Consider the following 22,274-nt stretch of genomic DNA (forward strand, 5'->3'; position numbering starts at 1 on the left):
AAGTATTGAGTGCATAACTGAACATAATTATTTGAAGGTTGACTTTTTTGTTCTAAAAACACCTTTCTTTTATTGGTCAGAAATATGCTAATTTTTTGAGATAGGAAATTTGGGTTTTCATGAGCTATATGCCAAAATCATCAATATTAAAACAATAAAAGGCTTGAACTACTTCAGTTGTGTGTATTTGAATCTAAAATATATGAAAGTCCAATGTTTATCAGTACATTACAGAAAATAATGAACTTTATCACAATATGCAAATTTTTTGAGAAGACCCTGTATAAATCTATTATGGTAATTCATCTCTGAGTCTCTTTAAAGATATGTGGGTTGGGAGGTACACATAGACTTAACTCGTGAATAAGCCAACCCTCCTTATTATCAGTTATAAAAATGTTAGCTCATCTGCCAATATATATGCGACTATGTTTTGTTTGGGAATAAAGTGAGCATTTTGTGCATTGAATTAATGGAATGACTTTCACTTGTACTAGAGTTGGTAATATGATGAGATGCTAATAATTCTGACTCACATGCACATGCAAATGTAATGCAAAATGTATGCAGCACTTTTAGCACAAGGAACAGACATTAGGTTATAGACTAATATAGCGTTCAGGTACATAAGCAAGAAGTTTTGAATCAGGATGATACCATTTTTTACGCTTTCGGCTATTTTGCCTTCATCAGACTCCAATCCTGTATGCTGGAAAGTTGTTGAAGCCAATAAATGGTATCATCCTGATTCAAAAATTCATAGATTTTTTTTTTTTTTAGGAAAAATAAAACTTCAGGTTTATAAGATTCCTTTAAATGTGCTGTCAACAGGTTACCCAAAACAAAAAGGCTGTTTGTTTGTTAATTTATTTAACTAATAAAGTTTGTCAACTTTTTTGTTGATATGTTATTCCTCTGCGCTTTAATTTCACACATTTATGTCTCACTAAAAGCAAATTATTATCTTTTCTGTTGTTTTTACCTGCATTAAATCCCGCTTCGGAATTGTGCATATTATAATGATTTTAAAACAAGTGGCAAACTGTTAAAGTAGTTCTCTACTTTACAGTGAGCGTGGCTTCACTGCGCAGTATCATGGAGCCATTCGTGTATGGCTTATTCCTCCATGCTACTGCACAGGCACAGATCATCAGTGCGCCAGTGCAATGTGACCTCACTCGTTCACAAACAGGAGCGCAGCTGTGGTGAAGAGGGTGATCCTGGTGACCAGCAGTGGGCACAACAAGGATCAGAAAATGTGAGATTTTTTTAAATCACAGGTTTGCTTACAGGAATTTTTATATTTGCAAAACAAGGTCCCTTAAAGCAGTATAAAACCCTGACATAATATTCAATAAAACATGTTTTCCTACTTTTAGTTTGCCATACGGTTATCATATTTGCATTTGTGCATAAGTATTATTATTCACTTAGGAATTACAAGTTCCCAAAAGTACAGTTTTTTTGCTTTGAGAGCTGCCTTTGCATTTCATGCATAACTGGTTTTATTCATCTTGTATTGAAGGCAGAAATGCTTTGAGTTTCTGTTTGTGTCCAGGAGCTTCTGCACAGTAAGAGAATTTGTCACATTCCTCACTTAATACAATTAAGTAAACACAAGACAACATTATCTCCACTTTGGGTGTATCCAGATTTCTCTGCACTGAACTTTCAAGTTCTGTGTGTAACCCTTTCATTGCTGTTCTAGTAAAAAAAATGCTGGTTGTATATAATATGCTGTAAATATTTTTTTTTAGAGCAAAGAAGAAATGCTGGGTTTCATTCCGCTTTAAGGCATTTTTTTTATATTGGCCAAATTTAGAATATTATCCTTCGTTTGGTAAAGAAAACTTTATGCTTATAAATACATACACCAGTAACTATACAGTAGAGCTAGAATGCAACAAACTTGCTTTGCCTAAAAGCAGTAAATATGATGACTACTGTGGAGAAGGATGCACTCTTTTCATGAAAATCGGCAAGTTTGGTTCACATGGGCATAATACATATATTCTGGAACTGTAAGGAGGCTTAATCATTTTGGAATTCCATATGGAGATTATATAAAAAAAAGTTATTGTGCAGGAGATTATGTGGATAAGCAAGGAAGCAACACAGCTCAGGTGTTTAGACACGTAGGAAGCACTTGGTGGGAAGGGGGGCAAGGAGGACACGGGTGGGTGATGAGACAGGTGTGTAAAAACAAATAAGCATCTTGGCACTCCTGGTCTAGTAAAACAATTGTACCTGGAGTCTCTACATATAATAGTCCTGGCTCTTGCTGTTAGCCGTCATTCTTGTACCATCTACTCGTTACTTTACATCTTCAGTGCAGAAACTCACAATCTGAGCATTGTTCCCAAGGCTCCTCTGATGTCTGCATCTGGCCTTTTGAAGTTGTCTGGAGGAGGATGAGCAAGCAGTGGGTCCATGCTATAAATATATTCTGCTTGGATTTTAGTTAGCTAATATTTTAACAGTTTACTGATATGTGCCATGCTGAATTACACGGCAGAGATGTGTCTCACATGCAAGTTTATTTCATAAGAAAGTACATGGTACTGTGTTGAATTGAACATATACTGAGCTATTTGTGGATGTGTTATGTTTATTTATATTGCCAGTTGGCTACCAACCTAATAATGCCGTACTCACAGGTCCAATAAAAAGCTTGTTCGTATTATAAGATACAATAGTATGTAAAAGAGCACAATATAGTTTTATAGTGCAATTTCTTTTCACACCTCGCATAAAATCCCACGTGAGTACCCCAGAGGAAATGCATAAAAATGTGTTTCAATGTATTATTTTATGTGTGTCTATTGAATTGAATCCTTTATTCAAAAGCACAAAATGCAAGTAAATGTAGCACGCATTGCATTCGCTCACAATGGCGCAGCAATAGGGGAGTGCAAAGGTTGCAACCACACCAGGGTGCCTGATTTTGAGGGGCCTAAGTGGGGTGCTTATCTAAGCATTGTGTTAGCTTTTCATTAGTGCTATTCTGGTAATGATCCCCTCTGTATGGGCTTTAAATTGTTTAACTCCTAAAAGGCTGTTTCACACTGCGGGCGATTCTGCAGCGACAGAACTGCACTGGCCGATCGTTATGCTGCATACACACTTGAGATAAAAGTCTCTGGAAAAGGCAAGGTCACAGACCAATTTTACCCCATTCCATGTAGTATGAGAGCCATACTCTACACAGTCTATTCTATGGAGCTGCACTCCCCATCAGATAAAATCTTTGTAAGATGCTGCACACAAAGATGCTGTACACATTCAAAAGATCATTATCTGCAAAAGATCTCTTCCTGCAATAGATCCATTCCTGCAAAATGCATGCATAGTCTATGAGATCTGCAGATCCTCATACACACCTTGTTTAACAGACTTCATCTGCATATCTGGCAATCATCTGCAGATCTGAAAATCCATCCTGGTGGATCTGATCTGCAGATGATATGCAGATGATTGCCTGCTAAACAAGGTGTGTATGATGATCTGCAGATAGACTATGAATGCATTTTGAAGGAATGGATCTATTGCAGGAAGAGATCTTTTGCAGATAATGATCTTTTGAATGTGTACGGGCATCTTTGTGTGCAGCATCTTGCAAAGATTTTATCTGATGGGGAGTGCAGCTCCATAGAATAGACTGTGAAGGTATGGCTCTCATACTACATGGAATGGGGTATAATTGGTCTGTGATCTTGCCTTTTCCAGAGACTTTTATCTCAAGTGTGTATGCAGCATTAAAGTGCTAGTGTAGTGTCTCCCTGTGGGAGCTTTCACACAGCAGCATGCAGAATTCCAGGAGTGAGTGTGTTGCAATTCAGCAATTGCCCCCAGTGTGACAGCCCCAACAATCCATTCCTTTTCCTTTGCTTACGTCTCTCTCACATTGTGGCTTTGCTTGGACGGATAGATTTGGTTATTGTTATCATGTGACTATTACACTTGCAGTGCTGGAGGGCTCTGCAGCTATGCCACTGTTTGCACAGAAATGGATCACTTAAGTGAGAGCCACGTATGGGCTCTCTAAGGAAAATTATTATTATTATTGATTTATAAAGCGCCAACATATTCCGTGGCGCTGTACAAAGTAAGAAACAAACATGGGGTACATAATACAGACAATGGTGTACACTAATATACCAGATACATAATTAGTGACAAAGTACAAAAAATAATACAGCATACAGAATAAGTGGTAATGACAGTGATAAAAGTAACATGATGAATGAAATGTAAAATGATTTCCAAAACACAAAAGGGGGAGAGAGCCCTGCCCTTGCAAGCTTACAATCTAAAGGGAATGGGGGCCTTGCAAACTGCAACATGATTTGTATAATTTTATGGCACAGCTGAAGCAAGTCTGGAAGGTGCATGCAGTAAAAAGCAGTGCAGATTTGCCCAGGAAATTTTTGGTATTTTTAAGTTAATTCTGAAAACATGTTCTTTAGTTTAAATTGTAAGGATTATTTTTCACACTGTATTTTCAAATGCAAACATCCGTTTAATGCTTGTTCTTGCCTACAGCTGTACTCCTCTCCATACAGATGTAAGGTAGCTGGTTTCCCATCCAGAAAAGGAGGTCTTAGAACTTAGATGACCCATGGAAGAAGGAGAAACATTTCAGGGGAAGCAGCAGTCATCTCATACGATGAGGAGGTCAAATGCAGGGAACATACTTAAAGGGACTCCGAGCAGTGCAGAAACTATGGAAAGATGCATATCATTTTAAAGCTCTCTTTCTCCTCTTTCCAATGATATATAAACCGCCCTACACCTTTTAGTTTTCGCTATTTTCGCCGCGGCCGCAATTTCAATCGCGAAAATAGAGAAAACTAAAAGGCGTAGGGCGTCGATTTAGGTGTCGCCAGAAAGAGGAGAAAGAGAGCTTTAAAATGATATCCATCTTTCCATAGTTACTTGTATTACACAGGACGACACTTTCCCCAGTGTCCGCAGCTCAATTCAGCAGAATGGAGCTGCTGACTTTAGGAAAAAGTCGCCCTGTGTAATACAAGTAACTATGGAAAGATGGATATCATTTTAAAGCTCTCTTTCTCCTCTTTCTGGCGACACCTAAATCGTCGCCCTACGCCTTTTAGTTTTCTCTATTTTCGCGATTGAACTCGCAGCCGCGGCAATTTCAATCGCGAAAATAGCGAAAACTAAAAGGCGGCAGTTTATATATCATTGGAAAGAGGAGAAAGAGAGCTTTAAAATGATATGCATCTTTCCATAGTTTCTGCACTGCTCGGAGTCCCTTTAAACCAGATCCTTCTGTCCCACTTCTTGTTGTTTTCTTCCAGGTCTGATGTTTAGTTTTACATCAATAAATTAATTATGCAACCACTAAAAAGAAAAAGGAAGTTTTGCAGTTCCTCAACAACAACGCCCTGTAAACTAGAAGTCTCTGGAGGTACAGCGGGGTGTGACAGTGTAGTGTCTGATACAAGCTCAAGCACCTCTTTTATTTAAAAAAAATAAAAATGAACTTAATATGAATGGGTGAGATGGGTGGTGAACGGTGCTGCTAAGCATGCCTCCGTGCAGGCCTCATTAAAAAAGAAATATAACATGGAACACAAGTGCTCATAGTATTTCAATGTTCCACCATTGTCAATGCCTATGTCATTGCCCTTTGCCTCCTTCTTCAAGCACATGTTCTCTGCGAGTCTGCGGTGATGATGGGAAATGCAGTGACCTGACTGAGCTGTTCACCTGCTGAATCCACAGGTTGTGGAAAGCAATCTGTACTGCAATGTTAAGCATATTTGGTACATGAAAAAGCTATTCAGTCCACCACTTAGCTTCCATACTCTGATTGCTATTAGATTCTGCCTTGTTCGATTTTGGGTTTAGCTGTGCTTGAAAATTGATTTTTCTGCCACTTAAAGGTCAATGTCTCTTGGCTCAGGTTAAGGCCTCTTTCACACAGGAGACAAGCCTTACGGTGCGTACACACGTTGGATTTGCGCAAAAGACCCGTCGTTTGGACGTCAAATCGGGCGTGTGTACAGTCTGTCGTTCAGCTGATGAGACCGGACTTGAGCAATCTGCTTGGCGGATCGCTCAAGTTCAATCTTATCAGCTGAACGACAGACTGTACACTAGTGTTGCTCGGATACCTCATTATCCTATTCGAGTTTGGTCGAATTCGGATAGTAAACTATCCGAATTCACTCGAAGTTCAATATCCGATGTAATCGAATATCCGATTCGACCTCGGATATCCGACGTCACTATCCGAGTCTGTATTCGAGTTAAATATTCGAGCTGGCCTTAAATAGCTTGTAAAACTTGTATTGGAGGTCAATGATGCATGAAACCACCTTTTTTATGAAGAAAAACATCAAGTGATTAGGTGGTGATGTAGTAGTTATAAAAAAGCTATCAAAAATAGTAAATTCACTATATGAAAAGTGTTTGCATGAGAAGGTGTGTCCAAAATGGTTGTAAGTTGGAAGTCTTCACACTGTGAACTTGGCCACGGTCCTGGAACCCCTTCAGGAAAATTAATCCTTGAACTGCCGGTGCTACGCCTCACTCAGGTCACCCACCTGAGGGTAGAATCATGCAAACAGTGAAGAGGCGGCACACAAAAGGCTTGCTATTTAAAGCATATATTGATGGAGCAACACTACATGTTACGAACCATCACGGTTCTTGGAAGTCTTCATTTACGTCGTTTTCATCTTCTTCTTCTATATCTTCTTCTTCTTCTTCTTCTATATATTCTTCTTCTTCTATATCTTCTTCTTCCTCTTCTTCTTCTATATCTTCTTCTTCTTCTATATCTTCTTCTTCTTCTATATCTTCTTCTTCTATATCTTCTTCTTCTTCTTCTTCATCTTCTTCTATATCTTCTTCTATATCTTCTTCTTCTATATCTTCTTCATCTTCTATATCTGCTTCTTCTATATCTTCTTCTTCTTCTTCATCATCTTCTTCTATATCTTCTTCTATATCTTCTTCTTCTATATCTTCTTCATCTTCTATATCTGCTTCTTCTATATCTTCTTCTTCTTCATCTTCTTCTTCTTCATCATCTTCTTCTATATCTTCTTCTTCTATATCTTCTTCTTCTATATCTTCTTCTTCTTCTATATCTTCTTCTTCTATATCTTCTTCTTCTATATCTTCTTCTTCTTCTTCTATATCTTCTTCTTCTATATCTTCTTCTTCTTCTTCTTCTATATCTTCTTCTTCTATATCTTCTTCTTCTTCATCTTCTTCTTCTTCATCTTCTTCTATATCTTCTTCTTCTATATCTTTTTCATCTTCTTCATCTTCTATATCTTCTTCTACTATATCTTCTTCTTCTATATCTTCTTCATCTTCTTCTATATCTTCTTCTTCTATATCTTCATCTTCTTCTTCTTCTTTCTCTTCTTCTCTATCATTGTATTATGTGTCTTTGTTTTCCTTTCTTTTGTAATGTTTTTTTTTTACTTCATTTGTGGAAATATTTTATTTTAATAACACCATAGTTATATTTGTGTTGATGGCATAATAGGTAGGTAGTGGCACATTGCAAGCCACAGCGCCTTTTTCTGTGTACCCTGGCGGTGGTAAAACACAGACATCAGCAGGAGGAGGAAGTAGTTACAGGCTTGCAGCTATTTGTAGTGTGTGGTAATAGTCGGTCGTTACTCGGTAGGGGAGTGGGTGGGCAGGTGGCAGCAGAAAATAGTTCTTCTTCTGTTCTCCCTGGCAGTGGTAGCAGCACACAGACAGCAGACACTCAATGCAGCTACAGGAGGAGGAGTAATGTGTGTCAGGCAGTGTGATGTGACTGACATAATAGGCCCTGGTTCCTAGCGGTGGTACCAGGGCCGTAAATGAACATCATGAGGTTCCAGACAGCGGTCGTGAAGCCCACATTGTGTCCAATACACAATTGGGACAGCACAGTTTTCAACCCGGACACCTCTAAATTAATTACAATTTTTTTTTTGCAAAATAATGCAGCTATTGTTGAGCGTAATAGCTGGTAGTGCATGGGCAGCAGCACCTTGTAATGTGTTTCCTGGCAGTGGAGAGGAGACACAGACAGCAGGAGGAAATATAACAGCAGGCAGCGTGAGGAGGATAAGTGTGTGGCAGACTGGCATTTGGCAGCAGGCAGGAGGGCAGGCAGCGAGACATAGTAGGCCCTGGTTCCTAGCGGTGGTTCCAAGGCCGTAAATGAACATCATGAGGTTCCAGACAGCAGTCGTGAAGCCCACATTGTGTCCAATACACAATTGGGACAGCACAGTTTTCAACCCAGACACCTCTAAAATAATTACAATTCTTTTTTTTGTTTTTAAATTATTGCAGCTATTGTTGAGTGTAATAGCTGGTGGTGCATGGACAGCAGCACCTTGTAATGTGTTCCCTGGCAGTGGAGAGGAGACACAGACAGCAGGAGGAAATATAACAGCAGGCAGCGTGAGGAGGATAAGTGTGTGGCAGACTGGCATTTGGCAGCAGGCAGGAGGGCAGGCAGCGAGACATAGTAGGCCCTGGTTCCTAGCGGTGGTTCCAGGGCCGTAAATGAACATCATGAGGTTCCAGACAGCGGTCGTGAAGCCCACATTGTGTCCAATACACAATTGGGACAGCACAGTTTTCAACCCGGACACATCTAAAATAATTACAATTCTTTTTTTTGTTTTTAAATTATTGCAGCTATTGTTGAGCATAATAGCTGGTGGTGCATGGGCAGCAGCACCTTGTAATGTGTTCCCTGGCAGTGGAGAGGAGACACAGACAGCAGGAGGAAATATAACAGCAGGCAGCGTGAGGAGGATAAGTGTGTGGCAGACTGGCATTTGGCAGCAGGCAGGAGGGCAGGCAGCGAGACATAGTAGGCCCTGGTTCCTAGCGGTGGTTCCAGGGCCGTAAATGAACATCATGAGGTTCCAGACAGCGGTCGTGAAGCCCACATTGTGTCCAATACACAATTGGGACATCACAGTTTTCAACCCGGACACCTCTAAATTAATTACAATTTTTTTTTCAAAATAATGCAGCTATCGTTGAGCGTAATAGCTGGTGGTGCATGGGCAGCAGCACCTTGTAATGTGTTCCCTGGCAGTGGAGAGGAAACACAGACAGCAGGAGGAAATATAACAGCAGGCAGCGTGAGGAGGATAAGTGTGTGGCAGACTGGCATTTGGCAGCAGGCAGGAGGGCAGGCAGCGAGACATAGTAGGCCCTGGTTCCTAGCGGTGGTTCCAGGGCCGTAAATGAACATTATGAGGTTCCAGACAGCGGTCGTGAAGCCCACATTGTGTCCAATACACAATTGGGACAACACAGTTTTCAACCCGGACACCTCTAAATTAATTACAATTTTTTTTTTCAAATTAATGCAGCTGTTTTTTGAGCGTAATAGCTGGTGGCACATGGGCAGCAGCACCTTGTAATGTGTTCCCTGGCAGTGGAAACACACAAACAGCAGGAGGCAATACAGCAGCAGGCAGCGTGAGGAGGATGAGTGTGTGTGGCAGACTGGCATTTGGCAGCAGGCAGGAGGGCAGGCAGCGTGACATAGTAGGCCCTGGGTCCTAGCGGTGGTTCCAGGGCCGTAAATACACAGCATGAGGTTCCAGACAGCGGTCATGAAGCCCACATTATGTCCAATACACAATTGGGACATCACAGTTTTCAACCCGGACACCTCTGGTGGCGCATGGGCAGCAGCACCTTGTAATGTGTTCCCTGGCAGTGGAGACACAGACAGCAGGATGAAATACAACAGCAGCAGCAGGTGTATGTGTGTGTGTGCCAGTCGTCACTTCATGTCCCCCTCTCGCCAACAACGGGCCATGAAATCGCCTTCCACCCAAGCCTGGTTCATTTTGAGAAACGTCAGTCTGTCCACAGACTTGTGAGACAGACGAGATCGCTTCTCAGTGACGACTCCACCGGCTGCACTGAAGCAACGATCTGACAGTATGCTGGAAGGGGGGCAGGAGAGCACTTCCAGGGCGTACTGCGCAAGCTCGCTCCAGATCGGCAGGTGCTTGACCCAATACTACATGGAATCAACAGGGGCCACGCTGTCAAGCCCGCTAAAGGACCCCATGTAGTCAGCCACCATGCGGGTCAAGCGCTGCCTGTGACTGGAGAAGGATGCTGCTGCAGGCACCTCCTCTCTAGTCCTTGGCAGCTCTACACTCATGTAGAACTCTTGGGTCAGAGACAGCAGGTCTGTGGTGCACGTGCGCTTGCTGCTGGTGGATGCAGGCCCCTGCTGCTGCCTCTGTGCTGGCTGGACAGTGGGGGTGGATGTCTGAGGGAAGGCTTCCTCCAAGCGCTCAACAAGGGACAGCTGCAAATCTCTCATTTGTTGCGCACGATCTCCTCCTGCAGGCAGGAACTGGCTGAGCTTCCCCTTCAGACGCGGGTCCAGCATCATGCAGATCCAGATGTCCTCCCACTGCTTTATCTGGATCACCCTTGGGTCCTTGCGCAGGCACCTCAGCATGTGCGCTGCTATTGGGAAGAGTCTGGCCACGTCTGTTGGCACATCATCGGCATCCCCAGAGCCGAGAGTGCTGTCCTCCTCTTCCTCTGCCCCCTCCACCTCATCCTCTCTCCACCCCTGCACCAGTCCAGCTGCGCTCTGCTGCTCCCCCTCATCAGCAGCAAGGTCAGGGACCTCCACCAACTTCGAGCCCTCCTCCTCAGAGGTGGCCTGTGAAGCTGCCTGCAGCTCCTGCTGGTCCAAGGCTGCCGCTCCCTCTTCCAGCAGTGCATACAGGGCCCTGTCGAGCACACACACCATGTGCACCCACTCGCACACCATTGCATGGTCCCTGCTCACCATGTTGGTGGCCTGCAGGAAGGGTGCCAGGACTGAGCACACCTGCTGCATGTGCCCCCAGTCCTCCGTGGAGATGATGGACGGGAGGTTGGTGGCGGCACGCCCAGTTGCAGTGAGGGAGGCAACTGTTGCTCGTGCAACGTACTGGCTGACAGCCTGCCTCTGTTCAACCAGACGCTCCAACATTGCAAGAGTGGAGTTCCAGCGAGTTGGAACATCGAGCATGAGCCGGTGCTGTGGCAGGTGCAGCTCCTTCTGCACCTCTTCCAGGCTCGCCACGGCTGCAGGCCGGAAGTGACGCACAACCTTCCTTGCCGCCTCAAGGAGTCGGTCCATCCCCTGGTAGGTCCGCAGGAACTTTTGGACTACCAGGTTTAGGACGTGCGCCAGGCAGGGGATGTGGGTCAGGTCTCCCCTGCTGATTGCAGCAACCAGGTTTGCCCCATTGTCGGACACCACCTCTCCGACTCTGAGGCCTCTGGGGGTCAGCCAATTCCTCTCCTGCTCTCGGAGTTTGGCCAGGACGTGGTTCGCCGTCAGTTTGGTCTTCCCCAGGCTGACCAATTCCAGCAGCGCTTGGCAGTGGCGGGGCTTCACGCTGCTGCTGAGGCGGGGGGTTTGGGCTGGTGTGCCGGAGGATGGAAGCGGATCAGAGGAACCTGCTGCTGTTCCGCTGACCCTGCCTGGTGGCACCACCCACTGCGTTGTTGGTGCTGCTGCTGCTCTGACAGTGCCGGCCGATGCTGCTCCCCCCTCCTTACCCCCTTCCACCAAGCTGACCCAATGCGCGGTGAAGAACAGATAGCGGCCTGTCCCAAACCGGCTGCTCCACGAGTCCATGGTGACGTGGACCCGTTGACCCACCGCGTGCTCCAGCCCTCTCCCGACATTGGCCATCACAGAGCGGTGAAGTGCAGGGATGGCCGTGTGTGCAAAATAATGTCGGCTGGGGATTGGCCAATCGGGGGCTGCACACATCAGGAGCGCACGCATGTCGCTCCCCTCCTGCACAAGGGAATAAGGCAGGAGTTGGGAGCACATGGCCCGTGCCAGCAAGCCGTTCAGCTGACGTACGCGACGACTGCTGGGAGGCAGAACCCTGACCACCCCCTGGAAGGTGTCGCTGAGCAGGGTCTGGCGAGGCCTTTTGCTGGCACGGGAAGCAGTGGAGGGAGCAGAGGAGGCCACTGAGGACTGGCTGCCAGAACAGGCTTCAGTGTCGGCGGCAGGAGTTGCAGAGGGAGTAGGAGCAGTGCATTGCTGACGCACTCCTACTGCCGACGGCTTTGTAGTGGTGGCGGGTCTGCCACTGCCAGCTTCCTTCAACTTCACGAACTCTTCATGCTCGTGAAAGTGTTTCCCTGCAAGGTGGTTGACCAGAGAGGTGGTGCCAAACGCAGAGGGCTCCTTCCCTCTGCTGAGCTGCTTGCGGCACTGGTTGCAGGTGGCATACTTGCACTCCAAATATGGAAGGGTGAAAAAATTCCATATTGGGGAGGTGAAGTTGCCCCTTCGGCTGGAAGGTGCTGCTGCCGCTGGTCTCCCTGTGGTGGTTGGGCAGGGGGGGTCTTGGTGCGGCTAGTGGTGGCACTGGCAGAACTCGTCTCCTGATCAGCACGCTGTGTGGCCTGCATACCACGCCCACTTGTGATCCTGCCCATGCCTGCGATGCTGATCCTTCTAGCAAGGCCTGCAGATGCATCCTCCTCCTCAGAGCTGATGACATCCCCAGGACCTGGCAACCAGTCTTTGTCCTTTACAGTGTCATCATCATCCTCCCCCTCCGCAAACATGTTTTGCTGGGATCCCCCAAACTCCCCTTCTGCATGCATGGGCGGATGGACAGTCACCACTGTCTGATTGTCCAAAGCATCATCCCCCAAAGTGCCCATCAGCATTCCTTCCTCCGCCAATTCTGCGCAACAGCATTCCATAGCCCCACTGTGCTTGGGGATAACATGAAGGTGCTGCTGAGTGACAGGGTGCTGGTGTTGCCCGCTGGGGCTGGAGAACTGCACTCCTCCTCCTCTCCCCCAGGCAGTGCTGGGCGGCTGCTGCTGCTCTTGCGAACAGGAGTGGTGGCGGGGGTGGAGGACTCGGTTCCAGAGCTAATGGTGGCCTGCTCATCCACCATCAGTTCCACCACAGCGTCTGCGTCCTTCTCCTCAATAGGACGGCTACGACCTGGCGGTGGGAGGAACATCTGGGCCACACGCTGCTGCTGCTGCTGTGTCTCTGCAGCGTGACTCCCAGCTGTTGGGCGGCCAAGGCATCCACGGCCAGTGGCTAATGGCGGAATAGCCACTGGTGCAGACGCAGAACTGCGCATGGTGGTGGTGGCACGGCTGCCACGCCCACGACCTGCTCTCTTGGCGATGCCCTTGCTGCCCCTGCCCAAACCGCGGCTGCCAGTGCCAGACATCGTATGTTTTTAATATTATACAAATGAAAAATAAAACTTATGTATGTAAAGGCGGGTGGGACAAGTGGGGTACTTTAATGGGGTGGGACTGGTGGTGGTGGGTGTGTGAGGTGACGGACAGGTGTACTCTACAGCAGAGATCGGTGTAGCGCTAACGAGAAAGTGCGCAGTGCGCACACAAAGACCCTAGCTGACGCTGACTGACGGTGTCCCTATACACAGACTACAGTACAAGTCAGCGAATACACAATAGAAGTAATATATAAACAATAGGACGGGTGTAGCACTAACGAGAGGGTGCGGACAGCGCAGACGTGCACTGCGCACACAAAGACCCTAGGTAACGCGGTGACGGACGGTACCTATACACAGACTAGAGTACAGTACACTACAGTACTACTAACTAAACAATAGAAGAATCTAGCTAAATAATACAACAGGTGTGACTAGATTACAGAGAGCAGATACAGCAGGACAGGTATAGCAGTAAAGCTGGGCCTTGCTAACTACAAAATAGTACAAATCTATCTAACACAGAAGTAGTAGTAGTACAGGAGTAGAGTAGGACAGGTAATAGCACAGGTAAGGTAACTAGAGACTAGAGCACAGAGCAGCAGGGCAGGCTGCCTTGCCTAGGCACAGGGCCTAGCTGCTGGCTGCAGTCCTGCAGCAGCACCAGTGACAGTCTCTCTCCCTCCCTAGTCCCTAGTAATCACCCAAACTAAACTGCTTAAAATACAATCTATCTACAATACAAAGCAATACAGTTGAAGATCAAGTGTTGGAGTGTAAAAACGCTAGGTTTAGAACAATAGCAATGCACTTGCACACAGACAAAAAGCACTGGAGCAGTTCTCTCAGTACTATCAGTCAGTAAGTCGCAAGCAGGACGAGTGAGGCAAGATGGCGTCCGCTATTTATAGAGGGGGGCTTGGCCAGGCTCCCCCTCTGTGATTGGCTGCAGTCAGAGGGCTGGGAGCCCTCTGATTCGCTTGTGAGGACTCGAGGTGACGTCTGGCGTGACACTATCCGAGCTCGTGACGCTATCCGTGCTTGGATAGCTAGGATATCTCCGGATATCTGATTGCTATCCGAGTGCGCTCAGATAGCACAGCCCGGATAGCTAATACTATTCGAGCTCGGTATTCGAGCTCGAATAGTGAAAAAAGAGCTAGGATATCCGAGTTACTCGGATATCCTAGCTCAGATGAGCATCACTGCTGTACACATGCCCGTTTTGACGTTCAAACGACCGGTTGTTTGCGCAAATACGACCTGTGTATGAACCTTTAGATCATGGCTTGCCACAACAAATACAAACAATTTCTTCATGGCATAGTCTGTTATTCCTCAATGTGAGTCTTATATCTGTATCTGTCAATCAAACTGTCTGTCCCTTTGATTATCTCTGAATCATTTTTTTTAACAGTCAAATTTTATTGATTTTAAAACATAGAAAAAGAATAAAACACTGGTTTAGAACACCAGAACAACACCCCCCCCCCCCCCCGACCTCCCTAGCCCTCCCACCCCCCACCCTAACCCTGGTGCTTCATGCGTCAAGAGGAGAGTATGAGGAAAACAAGGGGTTAAACCCACCGTTAAACGATATTCATAAGTTATTAAACCGCAGTCTCAGGTGTGTGGGAAGACATGTATTCAGACCATTGAAGCCACATTTTCTCAAATTTCAAGGGACACTTCCTGTTGAGGTAAGTAAGTTTGTACCAGACCATAGCTTTATTTATTCTTTTAAACCATGCATTCTTGGAGGGAGGTTGGTCAGAAAACCATTTGAAAAAGAGCTCCCGCCGGGCATACAAACAAAGAATCTTGACCAGTGTAATCTGATGATTGGATAAAGTGGCATCAGTGTAAAAATCAAGGAGAAGAGATTTGGGATCTGCCACAATCCTTTCCCCCATAACTTATGTTATAGTTTTGGCTACCATGCACCAATATGCTTGTAATTTATCACAGGACCATATCATATGGAAGAAGTCTCCCTTTTCCCTCTGGCACTTAGGGCATAGATCAGATTTTTCCGGGAAGATTGCGTGCATTTGAATGGGGGTGCGGTAGATTCTGTAGACCAACTTAAGATGTAGGAATTTATCATTAGCTGATATCGTGACGACTTCCATACTAGATAAAACTTCTTCCCATTCGCTATCCGCAAGGGGTCCCACATCTACCTCCCACCTATCTCTTGCTTTAGCCAGCCTGGGTGTAGACTGGGGAATTAACCTGGAGTACAGTTCGGATAAGGGTCTGTCTAAATGTTGTCTTATACGAAGGCCCTCTATACAGTCTGATTCCCAGGTCCCGCAGCCAGGAAACTGCTGTTGCCAAGCATGCCGCATCTGGAAATATCGGAAGAGCATATTGTTTGTTAGGCCGAACTTGGATTTTACTTGGGCGAATGTGAGCAGGGTACCTGATGGGGCGAGATGTATTAGTTGCTTGATTCCATTGCTCGCCCAGACCTGTGGATCTGGGATGGAGGTAAAATGGGGGAGGTTCGGGTTGCCCCAAAGGGGGGTGTATGGGAAGAGGGTGCCCGGTCCCCGCCGTCCAGCCCCGCTAACCTCCCAAGCTTTGATAGCAGTTTTCATGGGGGTCATAATCAAAGAGTATTTGTTGATACCTCTGAAGGGGAGGTTCGTTAGGGCCTCAAAGGATCCCATGACTGCATCCTCCAGTACCACTGCCGTGTTGCGTTCATCCTGGGAAAACCACCAACGGATGGTTACGAGGAGGGAGGCCAAGAAATACTTCCTGAAACTTGGGAGGGCAAGACCTGCACCATCGAGGGGGAGCTGCAGGGCAGAAAGCGAGAGACGTGCAGCACCCTCCCCCCATATGAAGCTGGAGGTGACACGGCCTACCCTGTGGAAGAAAGACAGTGGTATCCAGACTGGGGACTGCCTGAACACATAATTAAATCTCGGCAGGAACAACATCTTGAGGAGGTTGACCCGTCCCACGACTGAAAGCGGAAGAGTTTTCCAGGCCTGGGCCTTACGAGAATAGTGATCCAGGACTGGTTGGATATTAAGTGTAATATAGTTACTAAAGTTCCCGTCTATAATAATGCCTAGATATTTAAAGCTGGACACCCAACTGAGCAGGGGATGAGGGGGCTGGGAGGTAGCTTCTTTGTCCATGGGAAAAAGAAGGGACTTATCCCAGTTGATGCGAATTCCAGAGTAAACCCCAAAAGATTAAGAATTTGCAACGCTGCTGTTAGGGATGGGCCCGCATCATTAAGAAATAAAAGCATGTCGTCCGCGTAGAGTGCCACCTTCTCGACCAATCTCCCCACCTGTAGCCCCGCCACCCCCTCCGCTAAGCGAATTTGGATGGCTGCTGGCTCAATTGCGAGAGCAAATAAAAGAGGTGACAGGGAGCACCCCTGGCGGGTACCCCTTCGAAGTGGGAATGGATCAGAAATTGTATCATTGGTTTTGATTCTAGCAACTGGGGAATCATACATCAGCCTCACCCATTTAATGAACTTTTCTCTTATTCCAATACAGGTGGAGAGCCTCCCAGAGGTACGGCCACTCAACCGAGTCAAACGACTTTTCGGCGTCTAGCGTTGCGATGACTCTATCCCCGGAATCATCCCGTGGCAGAGATAAGTGTGTGTGCAGTCTTCTCAGGTTGATGTCCGTACCTCTGGCAGGCATGAAACCCGTCTGATCTGGATGAATAAGTGTTTCAATCACCTGGACCAGTCTCCTGGCGAGAACTTTGGCCAATATTTTAATGTCTACATTGAGTAGGGAGATTGGTCGATAGGAGGCACAGCGGGTGAGATCTTTATCTTTCTTGGGCATTACCACTATGAGGGCGGTTTTCATTGAGTCCGGTAGTGGGCACTCATTCAGCATGGAGTTAAAGAGTTTAGCCAATGTTGGGCTTATCTCTTCCTTGTACACCTTGTAGTATTCCACAGGAATACCGTCTAGTCCAGGTGTTTTACCTGTTTGCATACTAGCAATGGCCATTTGAACCTCGTCCTCTAACATATCACCATCCAAGATATTTTTTTGTTTAAGCTCAGGCAGAGTGTAGTGGGCTCTTGAAGAATACAGGTTAACCACTTCCCGACCGCCTAACGCACAGAGGCGGCCGGGAAGTGGACCCCGCAAGGACCAGCTCATGCCCAAAGGCGGCGGTCCTTGTAGGGGCATGGGCGGAGCGATCGCGTCATCCGTGACGCGATCCTCCGCCGGCGCCTCTCACCGCTCACCCGCCGCAACATTCCGCCGGCCATACGGAAGCGCCGGCGGGATGTTAACCCCGCGATCGCCGCATACAAAGTGTATAATACACTTTGTAATGTTTACAAAGTGTATTATACAGGCTGCCTCCTGCCCTGGTGGTCCCAGTGTCCGAGGGACCACCAGGGCAGGCTGCAGCCACCCTATGTCGCACCCAGGCACACTGATTTCTCCCCCCCCTGCCCCAGATCGCCCACAGCACCCCTCAGACCCCCCCCCTGCCCACCCCCCAGACCCCTGTTTGCACCCAATCACCCCCCTAATCACCCATCAATCACTCCCTGTCACTATCTGTAAACGCTATTTTTTTTTATCCCCCCCACTGCCCCCTCCTGATCACCCCTCCACCCCTCAGATTCTCCCCAGACCCCCCCCCCCCATGTACTGTATACATCTATCCCCCCTGATCACCTGTCAATCACCCATCAATCACCCCCTGTCACTGCCACCCATCAATCAGCCCCTAACCTGTCCCTTGCGGGCAATCTGATCACCCACCCACACCAATAGATCGCCCGCAGATCCGACATCAGATCACCACCCAAGCGCAGTGTTTACATCTATTGTCTCCTCTAAACACCCACTAATTACCCACTAATTACCCATCAATCACCCCCTATCACCACCTGTCACTGTTACCCATCAGATCAGACCCTAATCTGCCCCTTGCGGGCACCAAATCACCCGCCTACACGCTCAGATTGCCCTCAGACCCCCCCTTATCAATTCGCCAGTGCATTAGTTACATCTGTTCTTCCCTGTAATAACCCACTGGTCACCTGTCAATCACCTGTCAATCACCCATCAATCATCCCCTGTCACTGCCACCCATCAATCACCCCCTGGCACTGCCACCCATCAATCACCCCCTGTCACTGCCACTCATCAATCAGCCCCTAACCTGCCCCTTGCGGGCAATCTGATCACCCACCCACACCAATAGTTCGCCCGAAGATCCGACGTCAGATCACCTCCCAAGTGCAGTCTTTATATCTGTTCTCTACCCTAAACACCCACTAATTACCTATCAATCACCCCCTGTCACTGCTACCTATCAGATTAGACCCCTATCTGCCCCTAGGGCACTCAATCACCCGCCCACACCCTCAGAATGCCCTCAGGCCCCAGCCCTGATCACCTCGCCAGTGCATTGCTTCCATCTATTCCTCCCTCTAATCACACCTTGAGACACCCATCAATCACCTCCTATCACCCCCTAGCACACCTACCCATCAGATCAGGCCCTAATTTGCCCCGTGTGGACTCCTGATCACTCGGCCAAACTCTCAGATTCCCCTCAGACCCCCTTCCGATCACCTCCCCAGTGCATTGATTGCATCTATTTTCCCCTCTAACCACCCCCTTGAGACACCCATCAATCACCCTCTGTCACCCCCCTAGCACTCCTATCCATCAGATCAGGCCCAATACAACCTGTCATCTAAAAGGCCACCCTGCATATGACCGGTTCCACAAAATTCGCCCCCTCATAGACCACCTGTCATCAAAATTTGCAGATGCTTATACCCCTGAACAGTCATTTTGAGACATTTGGTTTCCAGACTACTCACGGTTTTGGGCCCGTAAAATGCCAGGGCGGTATAGGAACCCCACAAACTGACCCCATTTTAGAAAAAAGACACCCCAATGTATTCTGTTAGGTGTATGATGAGTTCATAGAAGATTTTATTTTTTTGTCAAAAGTTAGCGGAAATTGATTTTTGTTTTTTTTTCACAAAGTGTCATTTTTCACTAACTTGTGACAAAAAATAAAATCTTCTATGAACTCGCCATACACCTAACGGAATACCTTGGGGTGTCTTCTTTCTAAAATGGGGTCACTTGTGGGGTTCCTATACTGCCCTGGCATTTTAGGGGCCGTAAACCGTGAGGAGTAGTCTAGAAAACAAATGCCTCAAAATGACCTGTGATTAGGACGTTGGGCCCCTTAGCGCACCTAGGCTGCAAAAAAGTGTCACACATGTGGTATCGCCGTACTCAGGAGAAGTAGTATAATGTGTTTTGGGGTGTATTTTTACACATACCCATGCTGGGTGGGAGAAATCTCTCTGTAAATGGACAATTGTGTGTAAAAAAATAAAACAATTGTCATTTACAGAGGTATTTCTCCCACCCAGCATGGGTATGTGTAAAAATACACCCCAAAACACATTATACTACTTCTCCCGAGTACGGCGATACCACATGATTGGCACTTTTTTGCAGCCTAACTGCGCTAAGGGGCCCAAAGTCCAATGAGTACCTTTAGGATTTCACAGGTCATTTTTGTTTCAAGACTACTCCTCACGGTTTACGGCCCCTAAAATGCCAGAGCAGTATAGGAACCCCACAAATGACCCCATTCTAGAAAGAAGACACCCAAACGTATTCCGTTAGGAGTATGGTGAGTTCATAGAAGATTTTATTTTTTGTCACAAGTTAGCGGAAAATGACACTTTGTGAAAAAAAACAATTAAAATCAATTTCCGCTAACTTGTGACAAAAAAATAAAAACTTCTATGAACTCACCATACTCTTAACGGAATACCTTGGGGTGTCTTCTTTCTAAAATGGGGTCATTTGTGGGGTTCCTATACTGCCCTGGCATTTTAGGGGCCCTAAACCGTGAGGAGTAGTCTTGAAACAAAAATGACCTGTGAAATCCTAAAGGTACTCATTGGACTTTGGGCCCCTTAGCGCAGTTAGGCTGCAAAAAAGTGGCAATCATGTGGTATCGCCGTACTCGGGAGAAGTAGTATAATGTGTTTTGGGGTGTATTTTTACACATACCCATGCTGGGTGGGAGAAATACCTCTGTAAATGACAATCTTTTGATTTTTTTACACACAATTGTCCATTTACAGAGGTATTTCTCCCACCCAGCATGGGTATGTGTAAAAATACACCCCAAAACACATTGTACTACTTCTCCCGAGTATGGCGATACCACATGTGTGGCACTTTTTTGCACCCTAACTGCGCTAAGGGGCCCAAAGTCCAATGAGTACCTTTAGGATTTCACAGGTCATTTTGAGAAATTTTGTTTCAAGACTACTCCTCACGGTTTAGGGCCCCTAAAATGCCAGGACAGTATAGGAACCCCACAAATGACTCCATTTTAGAAAGAAGACACCCCAAGGTATTCTGTTAGTAGTACGGTGAGTTCATAGAAGATTTTATTTTTTGTCACAAGTTAGCGGAAATTGATTTTTATTGGTTTTTTTCACAAAGTGTCATTTTCCGCTAACTTGTGACAAAAAATAAAATCTTCTATGAACTCACCGTACTACTAACGGAATACCTTGGGGTGTCTTCTTTCTAAAATGGGGTCATTTGTGGGGTTCCTATACTGTCCTGGCATTTTAGGGGCCCTAAACCATGAGGAGTAGTCTTGAAACAAAATTTCTCAAAATGACCTGTGAAATCCTAAAGGTACTCATTGGACTTTGGGCCCCTTAGCGCAGTTAGGGTGCAAAAAAGTGCCACACATGTGGTATCGCCGTACTCAGGAGAAGTAGTATAATGTGTTTTGGGGTGTATTTTTACACATACCCATGCTGAGTGGGAGAAAGATCTCTGTAAATGGACAATTGTGTGTAAAAAAAATTAACAAATTGTCATTTACAGAGATATTTCTCCCACCCAGCATGGGTATGTGTAAAAATACACCCCAAAACACATTATACTACTTCTTCTGAGTACGGCAATACCACATGTGTGGCACTTTTTTGCAGCCTAACTGCGCTAAGGGGCCCAAAGTCCAATGAGCACCTTTAGGCTTTACATGGGCGCTTACAAATTAGCACCCCCCCCCCCCAAAATGCGAGGACAGTAAACACACCCCACAAATGACCCCATTTTGGAAAGTAGACACTTCAAGGTATTCAGAGAGGGGCATGGTGAGTCCGTGGCAGATTTCATTTTTTTTTTTTGTCGCTAGTTAGAAGAAATGGAAACTTTTTTTTTTTTGTCACAAAGTGTCATTTTCCGCTTACTTGTGACAAAAATTAATATCTTCTATGAACTCACTATGCCTCTCAGTGAATACTTTGGGATGTCTTCTTTCCAAAATGGGGTCATTTGGGGGGTATTTATACTATCCTGGAATTCTAGCCCCTCATGAAACATGTCAGGTGGTCAGAAAAGTCATAGATGCTTGAAAATGGGAAAATTCACTTTTTGCACCATAGTTTGTAAACGCTATAACTTTTACCCAAACCAATAAATATACACTGAATGGGGTTTTTTTTAATCAAAAACATGTTTGTCCACATTTTTCGCGCTGCATGTATACAGAAATTTTACTTTAATTGAAAAATGTCAGCACAGAAAGTTAAAAAAATCATTTTTTTGCCAAAATTCATGTCTTTTTTGATGAATATAATAAAAAGTAAAAATCGCAGGAGCAATCAAATAGCACCAAAAGAAAGCTTTATTAGTGACAAGAAAAGGAGCCAAAATTCATTTAGGTGGTAGGTTGTATGAGCGAGCAATAAACCGTGAAAGCTGCAGTGGTCTGAAGGGGGGTAAAGCCCTAGGTCCTAAAGTGGTTAATGTAATATTCTCTGAATGTATTATTGATGTCAGGGGGCGTGGTATGGGTCACACCTGCAGTGTCTACAATTAGTGGTATGCTAGTTTTAGCTGTCTGGTTTCTGGCTAACCTCGCCAATAAGCTGCCACAGTGATTCCCTTGTTCAAAAATGCGGTGAGTCCGCCTAAGAAGATACTTCCT

Source organism: Hyperolius riggenbachi, chromosome 1 (assembly GCF_040937935.1).
Source record: "Hyperolius riggenbachi isolate aHypRig1 chromosome 1, aHypRig1.pri, whole genome shotgun sequence".
NCBI classification, from domain to species: Eukaryota; Metazoa; Chordata; class Amphibia; order Anura; family Hyperoliidae; genus Hyperolius; species Hyperolius riggenbachi.